This window comes from Cebus imitator, unplaced genomic scaffold (genome assembly GCF_001604975.1).
Source record: "Cebus imitator isolate Cc_AM_T3 unplaced genomic scaffold, Cebus_imitator-1.0 Scaffold469, whole genome shotgun sequence".
Lineage (NCBI taxonomy): Eukaryota > Metazoa > Chordata > Mammalia > Primates > Cebidae > Cebus > Cebus imitator.
This window is the reverse complement of record NW_016107784.1, coordinates 110,738-126,937: the sequence shown is the minus strand read 5'-3', so window position 1 is coordinate 126,937 and position 16,200 is coordinate 110,738. Positions and strand designations below refer to the sequence as shown.

The following is a 16,200-nucleotide window of genomic DNA, read 5'->3' as shown; positions in this document are numbered from 1 at the left end:
TTTTTTTGTATTTTTAGTAGAGACGTGGTTTCACCTTGTTGGCCAGACTGGTCTTGGACTCCTGACTTCAGAAAATCCACCCGCCTCGGCCTCCCAAAGTGCTGGCATTACAGGCTTGAGCCACCATGCCCGGCCTATTTGCCTATATTTTAATAGGATTATTTGTTTCTTTTGCTATGAAGTTGTTTGAGTTCCTTATATACTTTGAATCTTAACCCTTTTTCTGATACATGCTTCATAGATATTTTCTCCCAATCCCTTGGGTGTCTTTTCATTTTGATTGTTTTCTTTGCTGTGCAGAGCTTTTTAGTTTGATAGCGTTCCACTTGTTTCCTTTGTTCTGATTGCCTGTTCTTTTTAGTGAAAGAGTTTATTTTTGTATGCAGTGTAAGACAAGGGTTTTACAATTTCCTTTTTTTTGCATGTGGATATCCGGCTTTCCAAACACCCTATATTGAAGAGACTCTCCTTTTCGTGGATTTGTCAAAAATTAATTGACTGTATATGCTTAGATTTTTTTTTTATGGGCTCTCTATTCTGTTCCATTGGTCTATGTCTATTTCTCTTTTTTTTTTTTGACAAGGTCTCACTCCGTCGCCCAGGTTGGAGTGCAGTGGCACGGCCTCAGCTCACTGTAACCTCTGCCTCCCAGGTTCAAGCAATTCTTCTGCCTCAGCCTCCTAAGTAGCTGGGACTACAGGCACCTGCCACCATACCTGGCACATTTTTGTAATTTTAGTAGATAGAGATGGGGTTTCACCATGTTGGCCAGCCTGGTTTTGAACTCCTGCTCTCAGGTGATCCATCCATTTTGGCCTCCCAAAGTGCTGGGATTACAGGCATGAGCCATCACGCCCGGCCTGTATGTCTGTTTTATGTCTGTTTTCATACTGCTTCATTATGCCTGTTTTGTAATATAATTTGAGATTAGGAAGTATGATCCCTTCAACTTTGTTTTCCTCAGCATTGTTTTGACTACTTGAAGTATTTTGTTGTTTCACACAAATTTTATAATTGTTTTTTTCTGTTTCTATGAAACATATAATTTTTTTGGCTGAGTACAGGGGACTTTATTGATGGTAAAAGACAAGGTGGGGCTCCCCAGGTCCCTCCTTCTTCAGAGGGTCTGGAAATTGTGAGAAGAGAAGATTCTGTGTGTGGGGGGCACTGAGTGCAGCAGGGACTCCCCAGCAGCTGACGGTCCCTCTCTTCCTCTTCTGCTCTCCCAGGGTTGTGTGATTGAGGGCTTTTACTCCTTAGAAGCCATGTGTACCATGAGGTCTATTACCTCGTTACTGTAGACAAATTCACTGTCATACCAGGAAATAAGCTGACAGAATGGTCATTGAGTGCAATGCCAGCCCCAGCATCAAAGGTGGAAGGGTGGGTATTACTGTTAAAGTCTGAAGAGACAACCTGGTGCTCAGTGTAGCCCAGGATGCCCTTGAGGGGGTCCTTGGATGCCTGCCTCACCGTCTGTCTGGCAGGTTTCTCCAGATAGGAGGTCAGGTTCACAACCAACAGAGTGGTGCTGGCAACACAGAAGACTGTGCCAGGGAGCTTCCCATTGAGCTTAGGAATGAGCTTGCCCTCTCATTGCCCATTTTCTTGGCAGCACCAGTAGATTCAGGAATGGTGTTCTAGAAAGCCCTGTGGCTGTCATGCCACAGTTTCCTGGAGGGGCCGTCCACAGTCTTCTAGGTGGCAGCGATGGTGTGGACTGTGGTCCTGAGTCCCTCCCTGATGCCAAAGTTGTCCTGAATGACCTTGGCCAGGGGATCTAAGTAGTTGGTGGTGCAGGAGTCACTGCTGATGATTGTGAGCTTGTTTTCATGCTTATGGATCATGCCCGTCACAAACATGGTGACATCTGCAGAGGGGGCAGAGATGACGAACCTTTTGGCTCCCCTTTCCAGGTGAGCTCTTAGCCTTCTTCAAGGTAGTGAAGATGCCAGTGGACTCCATGACATAATTAGTACCAGCATCATCCCATTTGGTTTTGGTGAGCTCTCACTCCCAGAAGATAGTGATGGGATTTCCATTGATGACGAGCTTCCCATTCTCAGCCTTGATGGTACCATGCAACTTGCCATGGGTGGAATCATAGTGGAACATGATCGTAGTGGAACATAGTGGACCAGTTAGTTGAGGTCAACGAAAGGGTCACTGCTGGTAACAATATCCACTTTGCCAGAATTAAAAGCAGCCCTGATGACCAGGCACCTAATATGGCTAAATCCATTGACTCCAGCCATCATTTTCACTCTGGTGTCTCAGGAAGAGGGCTGGTGCTGCATGAGAAAACTGAGTATCTGTCAAATGGGAGAAGCAGAGCAGTCACTGGAATTTTGATGGGATTGCACTGAAAATGCTTATCACTTTAGGTGGTATAAACAGTCCTGATATCTTGAGACCAAAGATGTCAGGTATTCATACCTGTTCTTTCCAGTTCCTTCTAGATACCCTCAGCTAAGACAACTACAAAACTTGCACACGTCTTATATATGAAATAAGGAAACTTTGAAATCCTCTAGTATTACTATTACAATTGTTAAAAAGCAGGTGATAATTCCATTCAGAGATACAACATACCTACTGTTGACACACTCTTAAAGCATTTAACCTGGAAACAAATTACTTGCTGGGGTTATAATGTTATCACTTGAGATAGGAGCTGAAGTTAATATACTACCATTATTAGCTCATATATCTCCCCCACACCTTTTAAAACAATTATTTTACTTTAAGTTCCCGAATACATGTGTAGAATGTGCAGGTTGGTTACACAGGTGTGTGTGTGCTGTGGGGGTTTTCTGCACCTATTGACCCATCCTCTAGGTTCCTTCCCCTCACCCCCCAACCCCCAACAGGCCCTGGTATGTGTCCATGTGTTCTCATTGTTCAATTCCCACTTATGAGTGAGAACATGCAGTGTTTGGTTTTCTGTTCCTGTGTTAGTTTGCTGAGAATGATGGCTTCCAGCTTCATCCATGTCCCTGCAAAGGACATGATCTCATTCCTTTGTATGGCTGCATAGTATTATGCCACGGTGTATATGTACCACGTTTTCTTTTTCAGTCTATCATTGATGCATATATTCTCTTTAAATTGATTCCAACAAAAGTTATGTTTTCTTTTTTTTTAACCAAGAAAAATGAGCTTGGATGAATGTTATGTTTTCTTAATAAAGAGACATATTACTTATGTATTTGACATAATATGTTTTTTACAGCTATCAAAGCAGGTTTGTGAATGTGTGCTTATAGACTTCAAAGAACATTATGATCTTTATTAACTAATCTGTTGTGATTATTATATTCTCCCTTTAATACAATCTACAAACTATTTTTATTTTTGTTTTGCTTTTTGATTTCCATTTTTATTTTAGAAGACTTGTGCAAATTTGTTACAAGGGTATATTGCATGATGCTGAGGTTTGGGCTTCTACTGATCCTTCCACTCAGGTAGAGAACATAGTACTTAATTGGAAAAATTTCACTCTTTTCCCCCTCCCTACTTCCCTCCTTTTGGGGCCACTAGTGTCTACTGTTCCCATCTCTATGTCTGTGTGTACCTAAGATTTAGCTCCCATTTATAAGTGAGAATATATGATATTTGGTTTTCTGCAGAAACCATTTGTAAATCATATTTCACTATGTCTAAATCTGCAAACTAAATCAAGTTATAGAAAATACAGGGACATCCATAGCAAAAACTCTCCCATCTCTAATGGTTGTAATTTCAGTTTTTTGGTATCTAGAATGATTTTTACCATATCTAAATAATACAAATAAAAATAATAATAGTAATAGCTAACTTTTTGTCACTGCTAACTATGCGCCACATGAATTCTATCACAGGCCCTTTCCTGCAAACTGCTATTTATGCCCACTCAGAGGTTCTCTTTCTCTCTCTTTTTTTTTTTTTTTTTTTTTTTTTTTTTTTGTTGCAATGGGGTCTTCTTACGAGGCCCAGACTGTTCTCAACTTACTGGCCTCAAGTGATCTTCCTGCCTCAGCCTTCCAAGGTGCTGGGATTAAGGGTGTGAGCCACTGCATCTGGCCAAGGCTCTCAAACTAGTACTGTTTAAAGCACATAATATTTTAATAATTATTTCATTATTGTTTGTCAAAATAGAAATATCCTGTTGCCTCATTTACTGATGTGAATATCTCTTACTACCATAATAAACTGCAGTAATCTGTGAACCAATGGTGAGGAAAAGTTGCACTGTATCAAACTTCCTGCAGTTTACATTAACAAAAAAATTTTTAGGGTATACAAGTATAATTCTCTTACATGGATATATTGTAAAAATGTTAGAGCTCAAAAAGGACTTCAAATAATATTTAGTTCAGTAGTTTTCAGACTCGAGTACCTGCATCTACAGTGATACAGTGAGTTTCCAAAGGTTGTTTTGGCAAGAATAGCTTAAAGGGAAAGAATGTTCAATCTTCAATTTCATGTATCTTTTACTAAAATTTCTCCCTTGCAAGCTACCATATTGCTCTCCACTACTTTGCAAAAGAAAGACATATATTTCCTTCTCAGTTTTTTTTTTTTTTCTTTTTTTTTCAGACAGAGTCTTGCTCTGTCGCCAGGCACCAGGCTGGAGTGCAGTGGCACGATCTCGGCTCACTGCAACCTCCGCCTCCTGGGTTCAAGCAATTCTCCTGCCTCAGCCTCCTGACTAGTTGGGATTACAGGTGCAAACCACCACACCCAGCTAATTTTTGTATTTTTAGTAGAGACACGGCTTCACCATGTCGGCCAGGATGGTCTCGATCTCTTGATGTCATGATCCGTTCGCCTCAGCCTCCCAAAGTGCTGGGATTACAGGCGTGAGCCACCGCACCCAGTCAGATTTTGTTTTAATGCACTTTCCTACAGTGTAGAAAACTCCAGTGTGTCAAATAAATAAAATAAAATAAAATAAAATAAATTAATAAAATAAAATACTGGTACCTGTTTGGAAAAAGAATTATCTGGATTAGGTGATAAATATATTTGAAAGTTAGAGTGCTTCCATTTCTTTGCTTTCAGTAAAATTGAAGGAATATCCATTACTTAGCTGAGTGATCAGTTATAATTATAAGTGATAATTTATCATGTGATTTTTTGGTATATAATTCAAAAGAAATTCAACAAATTAAATGGCATTGCTATAATAAATCTTCCTCCATTCCCATTTCATTATTTATTTGAATAAGATTTATTAGTATCTTGATCTAGAAAAATTATGATGACATGTATGTTGAAGCCTGTAGTCTATAGTAATAGATAACATTCAATTTTGAATACACACTATGTCTATTTTTTATTTTGAATATACACTATATATTTTTAAAGTCTAATCTGTCTAGGGAGCTTTTTAATAAAATTGCACTTTTTGGTGTAGAACATTTATTTATTTTTCCCATGAAACACTTTAGGTCAGTGACAAATAATTTTAATTAAATACTTGTATATTTTCCTCCCATATATCAACATTTTGGAGGAAAATGTACAATTACTAGATTAAAACTATTTAATCAAATATATCATATATCACATATATCAATTATTTGATGTATATCCTGCTTCGTATATGTATCCTCTCATATATATGTAAAATATTACAAAATATTTGCAGAGAAATGTTAAAAATGATTCAAACACAAAAGGTAAGATGAAATAAACTGGATTTTCAGAAATCTCCACTCTAGTGCCCACGGCACACACGAAGAGAGTCAAAACAAATAAGTAACTAAGATACCCCTGATCACAAATTTCCAAAGAACTGGGGAAGGGGAAGAAATGGCCTGACGATGGTGTGAAAGGGAATAGATGTGAACAGCACTGCTTCAATAAGCGATTTATTCTGAATGAAATACCCTCCCTTAAATGCAGTAAATTCTGAACAAGGCTAAACTTTAGGATATCCCTTGAACTAAAATTATAAAATGTCCCAACAATGGAAGTAGCTCTTTTATTTAAGTTTAATAAGCACTTCTTTCTTCATGGGACACTGTTGTGCACAGAAGCACCTTCTAGCAATAAAAATTGTCACAGTAGCCCTTCCATCCATTTCATGAAAGCCTCATAAGCATCATCCTTAGTTTGTACTGAGACAGAAACAGAAGGGTCAGTTTTCGGGGTGCTGCTTTGGCAAGACGCACAGCAGAATCCTCCTGCGACCTTCTTTGGGGAGCAGCAGTAACCCCTTTATTTTCCCAGTGTACTCTCAGAGTAGCGGGCACCAATCAAGTAATCTCCGCCTTGGGGTTAGTGATCTGTGGCTTGGCGCTGATGGCGACTGTGGCTTTCTTCTCAATGGTGTCTGCACTGGTATCACCTGCCTTGGGTTGCTGAATCAAGTTAGGTGGAGCACTTAAAACCCCAGAGTTCAGCAAGGGAGCTGGTGGGAAAAGTCCCACGTTGGGGGTGAGCAGGTCCTGGCGGAGGCACCAAAGATGGGTGCATCATGCCAGGATAAGGTGGAGAAATACCTGGAAGCACAGGGGGAGGTTACCTTGATGGGGGTCTTGAAGAAGGGTGACAACAAGGCAGACCTAGAGGTGGACCTAGGGAAAAGCAAGGGGTCTGCCTGGTGGTGGTCCTGGATGTAAAAGTCAGAGTAATGACCCTCAGAGGAATGAGCCCTAGCATTCCAGGTGATCTCAGGAATGGAGGAGCTCCTGAAAGTGGTCCAGGAGGAAGGCCCATAGGTGGCCCAGGAGGCTGTAATGGTGGAGCAGGTGGAAGTCCAAGTGGAGGTGGTCCTGGCATGGGAAATGCTTGTATCTGAGAAGGAGGAACAGACTGGGGGTTGGGAGGAGCCTGCTTCTGTGAAGAAGCAGTAGATGTGCCGTAGAAATGAGATTCCTCTTTATGCTGTTTATGTGATGACTTTCTGCGTCAGATTCATCGGAATTATCTTCATCATCATCCCCTGAAAATTCCTCTACTTTCTATTCCTCCTCAGGGTTTCCTGACCTACCATACCAAGCAGCATGGCTTGAAGAGGAGTCAGCTCCTTCATATTCTTTTTTTCTTCCTTGATTTTCCAGGCATATCTGTAAATTGTACACGCAGACCTGTCTTCTTTTCTTCACTGTGATCTCTCTCACCATCATCATGTTGCACAAATTCACCCCCCTCACATTCTCCATCTGATCTGTCAGTGTCACTGTCATCAGTACTGTCATCATGCTTATCTTGATCCATGTCCTCAGGAGAGCCATCATTTTCACTGGTGCTGGAAACATCATTGGTGACCCTGCTGGGCAAGTTCAGGATGCCTTCATCTCGCCTACAAGGAGGAAGATCTAGGGCAAAGCCCGCTTCACAGCCATACATCTGCAAGACCTGAGGAGGAGGTGGACCAGAAGGAAGGCCAGGATGTAAACATGGAACACCGTGTCCAAGAAGACAAAGTATAGAAACTGCCTGAGTTGGAGGCCCATCAACTGAGGTTTTCTTAAGGATGGGGGTTGGCTGGGCACCAGGAAATGGAATGTTCCAGATCAAAATGGAAGTAGCACGTGACATACTGGGCAAAGGAATACACTCCACTTCCACATGCTAAGCATTGACAGCATCAAAATATTGGCTAAGTTGAGCCCTATTCTGTTCATTGTTTACTTCTAGCTTTCTTGATTCTTTGTAAATATCTAGATTCTCTTTCATAGAGTCATAGAATATGTTCAAAGGTTTCATGCAGCTTTTTACTTTCTCATTTAATTGTGGCTGTTGCACTGCCTTAAACTTCTTATATCTAATTTCTCCATGTTCCAGATAATCTGTTTGGGATCCCTCATTTTAAAAACTGCAACACATACCATCATGCACTGTTTTTTGTTCTTTAATTCTTTTTTCCTAGCTTTCTTTCAATCTTGGTCTGTGGGGTTCATAAATTTTTCACTGTTAGCTGGGTGCAGTGACTCATACCTGCAATCTCTGCACTTTGGGAGGCTCAGGTGGGATAGCTTGAGGTCAGGAGTTTGAGATCAGCCTGAGCAGTATAGCGAGACCCCATCTCTACAAAACAAAAACAAAGCAAAACAAGAACAAATTTTCCACTCTTGATGGATGATGTAGATCTCTGTTCCATGCTGACAATTTGTATAATTTACCTGTTTATTAAAAAAAAAAAAAAACCAAAACACTTCTGCTGTGGTGCCAGGACTGGGAGAACTGGGGAACGGATGATTCCTGGCTTCTTTTACTTTGTTTATTTTATTTATTTATTTACTTTTAACTGATTTTCCCCTACTTGAAAGTTATTGTTTTGTTTTTTTCCATAAGTTATTGAGGTACAGGTATAGGTATCTGGTTACATAAGCTCTTTAGCGGTGATTTGTGAGCTTTTGGTGCATCCATCACCCAAACAGTACACACTGCACCATATTTGTAGTGTTTTATCCCTTCCTCCCCAAGTCCCCAAAGTCCATTGCATCAGTCTTATGCCTTTGCGTCCTCATAGCTTAGCTCCCACATATCAGTGAGAACATAGAATATTTGGTTTCCATTCCTGAGTTACTTCACTTACAGTAGTAGTCCAGGTCATTGCAAATGCTGTTAACTCATTCCTTTTTATGGCTGCATAATATTCCATCATATATATATATGTGTATGTATATATATTTCTTTGTATTGTATATATATATCTATATATGTGTATATATAGCTATATACGTGTATATATAGATGTATATATATATTGCAGTTTATTTATCTTCTCATCAATTGACAGACATTTGGGTTAGTTCTATGATTCTGCAATTGTGAATTATGCTGTTGTAAACATGTGTGTGGAAGTATCTTTTTTGAATAATGACTTCTTTTCCTCTGGGTAGATATCCAGTAGTGGGATTGCTGGATCAAATGATAGTTCTACTTTTAGTTCTTTGAGGAATCTCCACACTGTTTTCCATAGCAGCTGTACTAGTTTACATTCCCACCAGCAGTGTAGAAGTGTTCCCTGTTCACCACATCCATGCCAACATCTACTGTTTTTTGATTATGGCCATTCTTGAGGAGTGAGGTAATATCACATTGCGGTTTTGATTTGCATTTCCCTGATTGTTAGGGATGTTGAGGATTTTTTCATGTTTGTTGGTCATTTGTATATCTTCTTTTGAGAATTGTCTATTCATGTCCTTAGCCCACTTTTTTGTGGGATTTTTTTTTTCTTTCTGATTTGTTTGAGTTTGTTGTAGATCCTGGACATTAGTCCTTTCTCAGATGTTGTAGATTGTGAAGATTTTTTCCCACTCTGTGGGTAGTCTATTTACTCTGTTGACTTTTCCTTTTGCCATGCAAAACCTCTTTAGTTTAATTAGGTCCCAGCTGTTTGTCTTTGTTTTTATTGCATTTGCTTTTGGGTTCTTGGTCATGAAATCCTTGTTTAAACGATGCCTAGAAGGGTTTTCCCAATGTTATCCTCTAGAATTTTTATAGTTTCAGGGCCTTATTTTTTAATTTGAGATAGAGTTTGCTCTTGTTGCCCAGGCTGGGGTACAATGACGTGATCTCGGCTCACTGCAACCTCTGCTTCCCAAGTTCAAGTGATTCTCCTGCCTCAGACTACCTAGCAGCTGGGATTATGGGCACCCACCATCATACCCAGCTAATTTTTGTATTTTTTTTTAGTGGAGACAGGAATTTACCATGTCAGCCAGGCTGGTCTCGAACCCTTGACCTCAGGTGATCCACCTGCCTTGGCCTCCCAAAGTGCTGGGATTACAGGCATGAGCCACTGCACTCGGCCATAGTTTCTGGCCTTAGGTTTAAGTCCTTGTCCATCTTGGGTTGATTTTTGTATAAGGCGAGAGATGAGGATCCAGTTTTATCATCCTATTTGTGGCTAGCCAATTATCCCAGCACCATTTGTTGAAAAGGGTGTCTTTCTACACTTTTTTTGTTTGCTTTGTCAAAGATCAGTTGGCTGTAAGTATTTGGGTTTATTTCTGGTTTTCTATTCTGTTCCATTAGTCTACATGCCTAGTTTTGAATCAACATCACACTGTTTTGGTTTTGGTGACTATGCCCTTATAGTATAGTTTGAAATCAGGTAGTGTGATGCATCCAAATTTGTTCTTTTTGCTTAGTCTTGCTTTGACTATGCTGGCTCTTTTTTGGGTCCATATGAATACTGGAATTATTTTTTTCTAATTCTGTTAAGAATGATGGTGGTATTTTGATGGGGATCGCATTGAATTTGTAGATTTTTGGCAGTAAGCTCATTTTCATAATATTGATTCTACCCATCCATGAGCATGGGATGCGTTTCCATTTGTTTGTGTCATCTATGATTTCTTTTAGCAGTGTTTTGTAGTTTTCCTTGTAGAGGCCTTTCTCCTCCTTGGTTAAGTATATACCTAATTTTTTTTTTTTCCAGCTATTGTAAAAGGGGTTGAGTTCTTGATTTGATTCTTCACTTGGTCACTGTTGGTGTATAGAAGAGCTACTGACTTGTGTCCATTAATCTTGTATCCAGAAACTTTGCTGAATTGTTTTATCAGTTCTAGGAGTTTTCTGGAGGAGTCCTTAGGGTTTTCAAGGTCAACGATCATATCATCAGCAAACAGTGACAGTTTGACTTCCTCATTACTGATTTGGATGCCCTTTACTTCTTTCTCTTGTCTGATTGCTCTGGCTAGGATTTCCAGTACTATGTTGAAGAGGAGTGGTGAGAGTGAGCATCCTTGTCTTGTTCCAGTTCTCAGAGAGAATATTTTCAACTTTTCTCCATTCAGTATTATGTTGGCTGTGGGTTTGTCATAGATGGCTTTTATTATATTAAGGTATGTCTCTTGTATGCCAATTTTGCTGATAGTTTTAATTATAAAGTAATGCTGAATTTTGTCAAAGGCTTTTTCTGCATCTATTGAAATGATCATGTGCTTTTTGTTTTTAATTCTGTTTATGTGATATATCACTATTTATTTATTTAGACAGAGTCTCACTCTGTTGCCCCCACTGAACGCACTGCAAACTCTGCCTCCAAGGTTCAAGTGATTCTTGTGCATCAGCCTCCTGAGTAGCTGGGATTACAGGCGTATGTCACCATGACCGGTTAATTTTTGGGTTTTTAGTAGAGATGAGGTTTCACCATGTTGGCCATGTTTCACCATGTTGGCCAGGCTGATCTCAAACTTCTGGCCTCAAGTGATCCACCCACCTTGACCTCCCAAAGTGCTGGGATTGCAGGCATGAGCCACCACGCCCAGTGAATGTATCACATTTATTGACTTGTGTATGTTAAACCATCCCTGTATCCCTGGTATAAAACCCACTTGATTGTGGTGGATTATCATTTTGATATGTTGTTGGATTTGGTTAGCTAGTATTTTGTTAAGAATTTTAGCATCTATGTTCATCAAGGATGTCAGTCTGTAGTTTTGTTTTTTGGCTATGTCCTTTCCTGATTTTTGTATTAGGGTGATGCTGGCTTTATAGAATGGATTAGGGAGGGTTCCTTCTTTCTCTATCTTGTAGAACAGTGTCAAAAGGATTGGTACCAATTCTTCTTTGAATATCTTGTAGAATTCTCCTGTAAATCTGTCTGGTCCTGGACTTATTTGTTGCTAATTTTTAAATTATGATTTCAATCTTGCTGCTTGTTATTGGTCTGTTTAGGGTATTTAATTCTTCTTGATTTAAGCTAGGAGCATTGCATTTTTCCAGGAATTTATCCATCTCTTACAGGTTTTCTAGTTTATGTGCATAAGGGTGTTCATAGTAGTCTTGAATGATGTTTTGTATTTCAGTGGTGTCAGTTTTAATATCTCCTGTTTTGTTTCTTAGTGAGGTTATTTGGATTTTTTTTCTTCTTTTCTTGGTTAATCTTGCCAAAGGTCTATCAATTTTATTGATCTTTTCAAAGAATCACATTTTTCTTTCATATATCTTTTGTATTTTTTTTGTTTCAATTTTATTTAGTTCTGCTCTAGTCTTGCTGATTTCCTTTCTTCTGCTGGGTTTGGGTTTGGTTTGTTCTTGTTTCTCTAGTTCCTTGAGGTGTGACCTTAGAGTGTCAGTTTGTGCTCTTTCAGTATTTTCAAGGTGGACATTTAGCGCTATGAACTTTCTTCTTAGAACCGCCTTTGCTGTATCCTAGAGGTTTTGATAGGTTGTATCATTATTGTTGAATTTGAAGAATTTTTTAAATTTCCATTTTGATTTCATTTTTGACCCAATGCTCATTCAGGAGCAGGTTATTTAATTTCCATGTATTTGTGTGATTTTGAAGGTTCCTTTTGAAGTTGATTTCCAGTTTTATTCTATTGCGGTCTGAGAGAGTGCTTGATATAATTTCACTTTTCATAAATTTATTGAGGCTTGTTTTATGGCTTATTATATGGTCTATCTTGGAAAAAGTTCCATGTGCTGTTGAATAGAACGTGTATTCTGCAGTTGTTGGATGAAATGTTCCACATATATCTGTTAAGTCCATTTGTTCCAAGGTCTGGTTTAAATTTATTATTTCTTTGTTGGCTTTCTGTCTTATTGACCTGTCTAATGCTGTCAGTGAAGTACTGAAGTCCCCCACTATTATTGTGTTGCTGTCTATCTCATTTCTTAGGTCTATTAGTAATTGTTTCATAAATGTGGGAGTTCCAGTGTCAGGAGTTTTATAAATTTGGGAGGTTCATATGTTTAGGATTGTGATATTTTCTTGGTGGACAAGGCCTTTTACCATTACATAATGTCCCTCTTTGTCTCTTTTAACTGCTGTTGCTTTAAAGTTTGTTTTGCCTGATATAAGAATAGCTACCCCTGCTTGCTTTTTGTGTCCATTTGCATAAAATGCCTTTTTTCACACCTTTATTTTAAGTTTACATGAGTCCTTATGTGTTAGGTGAGTCTCCTGAAGGCAGCAGATAGTTGGTTGGTGAGTTCTTATCCATTCTGTGGTTCTGTATCTTTTAAGTGGAGTATTTAGGCCATTTGCATTCAATGTTAGTATTGAAATGTGATTAGTGTTGCAGTCATCATGCCCTTTGTTGCCTGTGTACTTTGGTTATTTTTGTTTTTGCTTTTTAACTTGTATTTTTGTTTTATAGGTCCTGTGTGATTTATGCTTTAAAAAGATTCTGTTTTGATGTGTTTCTAGGATTTGTTTCAAGATTTAGAGCTCCAAAAGGAGCTCTTGTAGTGGTGGCTTGGTGATGGTGAATTCTCTCAGCATTTGTTTGTCTGAAAAAGGCTACATTTTTCCTTTATATATGATGCTTAGTTTCACTGGTTACAAAATTCTTGGCTGATAATTGTTTTTTTTTTTGAGTAGGCTGAAGATAGGGCCCCAATCACTTCTCTGTGCCTAGGCAAAAGTCTTTTTGTGATGAAGCTCCTGGATGTTCTTTGTGCTTCTGGTATTTGGATGTCTAGATCTGTAGCAAGGCCAGGGAAGTTTGTCTTGATTATTCCCCCAAATATGTTTTCCAAGCTTTTAGAGTTATCTTCTTCCTCAGGAACAATGATTATTCTTAGGTTTGGTTATTTAACATAATCCCAGACTTCTTGGAGACTTTGTTCATATTTTCTTATTCTTTTTTCTTTATCTTAGTTGGATTGGATTACTTCAAGACTATTATCTTATAACTCTGAATTTCTTTCTTCTACTTATTCAATTCTATTGAATAAGTAGATTGTCAGAGAAGTAGGGGAAAGTAGAGCATCACAGGCCTCACTCAGCTCCCACCCAAACAGAAGGGCCGTTCTCACTCCCACAGTGCCTCTGCCAACAGCCCCCAGTCTGTTTCCAGGCAGAGTACAATAGGGGCTTGAAAACCTGCCCCAGGATATTCGCCTGCCAGCTGCGAAAGAAAAGGGCTTGGTTCTTCCCCAACCTGCAATTTGCACTCTCCCCCAGGTACTGGCCAGGAGGCTTCTCACTGCATTCAAATTGTTACGAAGTTTTACAAGAGAGTTCCTTCTCCCTGTGTGGTTTTAGTCCCTGCTCCTCTCCTGTTGGATCCCTGTGCTGCCAGGCAGGAATGGCCTGCTTGGGGACCCAGTGAGTGCCCAGGGGCTTTTTGCTGCTTCCTCTACCCTTGTATTTCACTTGGCTCTCCAAATTCATTCAGCTCCAGGTAAAGTTAGAAACTTCTCTTCCAAACAGACCTTTAGTTTCTCCAGTGGGGGTGTGTGTTCAGGGGAGGAGGGTCTCTCATTCTCACTTCCACAGCTGAGGGTCTCAGTTTTGGGGGTGGTTTCCTAGGTCCTGCAGGAGCAGTCTGTTTCTTTCAGAGGGTCTGTGGGTCCTCTTGGGATTGCTGGTTTGTTCTTGCAGTCGATCTGGAGCTAAAATTCACAGTGAGAATCCCCACATACTGCTCTGTCTGGAGCTGCAGTCTAGTCCTGTCTCCCGTCTGCCAGAATCCACAGCAACCCAGCTTCTTTTACTTTGTAAAGGTCTTCCACTTAGCCCCTCTGTTAACCCCTCAGCCACCACCATCTTGAAATCTCCAAAACAGTACTTTTTATGTTTAGGAACGATTTACCAACATTTCTATATAATTATGCTGTTTTGAGTATGTACTAAAAATTGTAATCATAATTAAACCTAGAAAAAAATTTGTCATCTAGAATTAAAAATTAAAGCAAAAATTTTAAATGAAGTAAAAAAACAACGAAGTTAGCTTGTACATTCTTAGTCTTGGAATTAGCCATTTCTCAAAGGAACTCTGATTCATTTTGTGGAGAATGGCATTTGGAAACAAAGATATAAATACTACGTGAGATTCTTGATTTTGGGATTTATAAATACTCAGTGAGATTCTTGATTTTGGGATGTCATTGCTGGTTGTCTAAGGAATCAGAGTTACTTAGCACACACACACAAACATTCACACAATCTATATCTATGCCTCTATCAATAAAAACCATGAATTCATATTTGGTATTTCCAAAATCCAGTCCAGTTTCACAGAATTCATTCTAACTTCTCTCATCCTATATTTGTAACTCTCTTCTTCCATAGTGAGCTCTATCTCCCAGTATATTTATTCTTTCCTAGAATACACAGAAGCCTTAAAGGATCAAATTCAGCCTCATCAGTAGTGAAATAAACATCTTTTGTCCCTGATATAGTGACTGTGAAGGATTTAAAAATGCCTAACCCGAATCTTCTGGATTTAGTACAATTACAATGTTGATTAGTGCATAATCAAAATAACACATTCATAATAATAATAATAAAATCTACATAAATAATTATTAAATAAAAAGGTAATTTTTTGGGAAAAGCCTCCCTAACTTAAGTAAATTGGGCATAGTAGTTGTGGGGGGAGAAAAAGTTATTTACGTGTTCTTAAAGTATATTTCCGCAAATTACTTATGTACAAAAGGAAAAATAGTAAACTGACACAATGAAGAAAACTGATAGATACCACTTAGCCAAATGACCAAAGAAACAGATGGTCTAAAATTTTTCTTTTGCTACATAGGACATCATTGAAAAAATTAGCAAAATCTGATTAATATCTGTAGATTAAATATATAACAGCATCCATGCTAATCTCTTGATTTGATAAATTTCTCTGATTTTGACATTTGTACTATGGTTATAAAAGAAGATGTCCTTATTTTTAGGAAAACACAAGGAAACAAGAAAGTACTTGCCTATTTTAATGAATTATTTGGATAAAGTGGACATCACGTTTCAACTTTTGGGTTGAGAGAAGAAAATGGTTGTGAGAGAATCATTTCAGATGTTATGTAAATGAAACAAAATAGCAAACATATAAATGTACATTCTCTTCCCAATCCTTTTATATAAGGCAAAATGATTCCTTTTTGATTGGCTTGACAGACTGTAGTTCTGTCCCCTTACTCTTGAATAATCTTATATATAAAGCATTATCTAAGATAACTAATTTCAGATTCTTTACAGTAGAGTCAGAGCTTAAAAGACATTTTTCAAGTAATCTCTGTGTAGGAGCTGTCTAGCTTTTTAGGATCTTTTGATAATATTTTCAAATTTTCTTATATACATTTAATCGAATTATTTTTTAGTGACTCGTTTTCCTGAAATACTCAATCTTTATAAAACAACTCTTAATTTAATTCATATTGGCTCTATCAGTGAAATTTTATTTATTTAACTATGCACAAGACAATTCCTAGAAGGCTACATGATCTAGAATATCTCAACTTGTGTTGGCTTCTCTTTTTTTTTTTTTTTTTTTTTTTTTTTTTTTGAGACGGAGTTTC

General features: G+C 38.5%; 1 pseudogene; it reads right to left on the bottom strand.

The window, feature by feature from the left end:
• Positions 1-6,045: 6,045 nt before the first annotated feature.
• LOC108291828 lies at positions 6,046-8,092 on the bottom strand (annotated as a pseudogene).
• Positions 8,093-16,200: the final 8,108 nt, after the last annotated feature.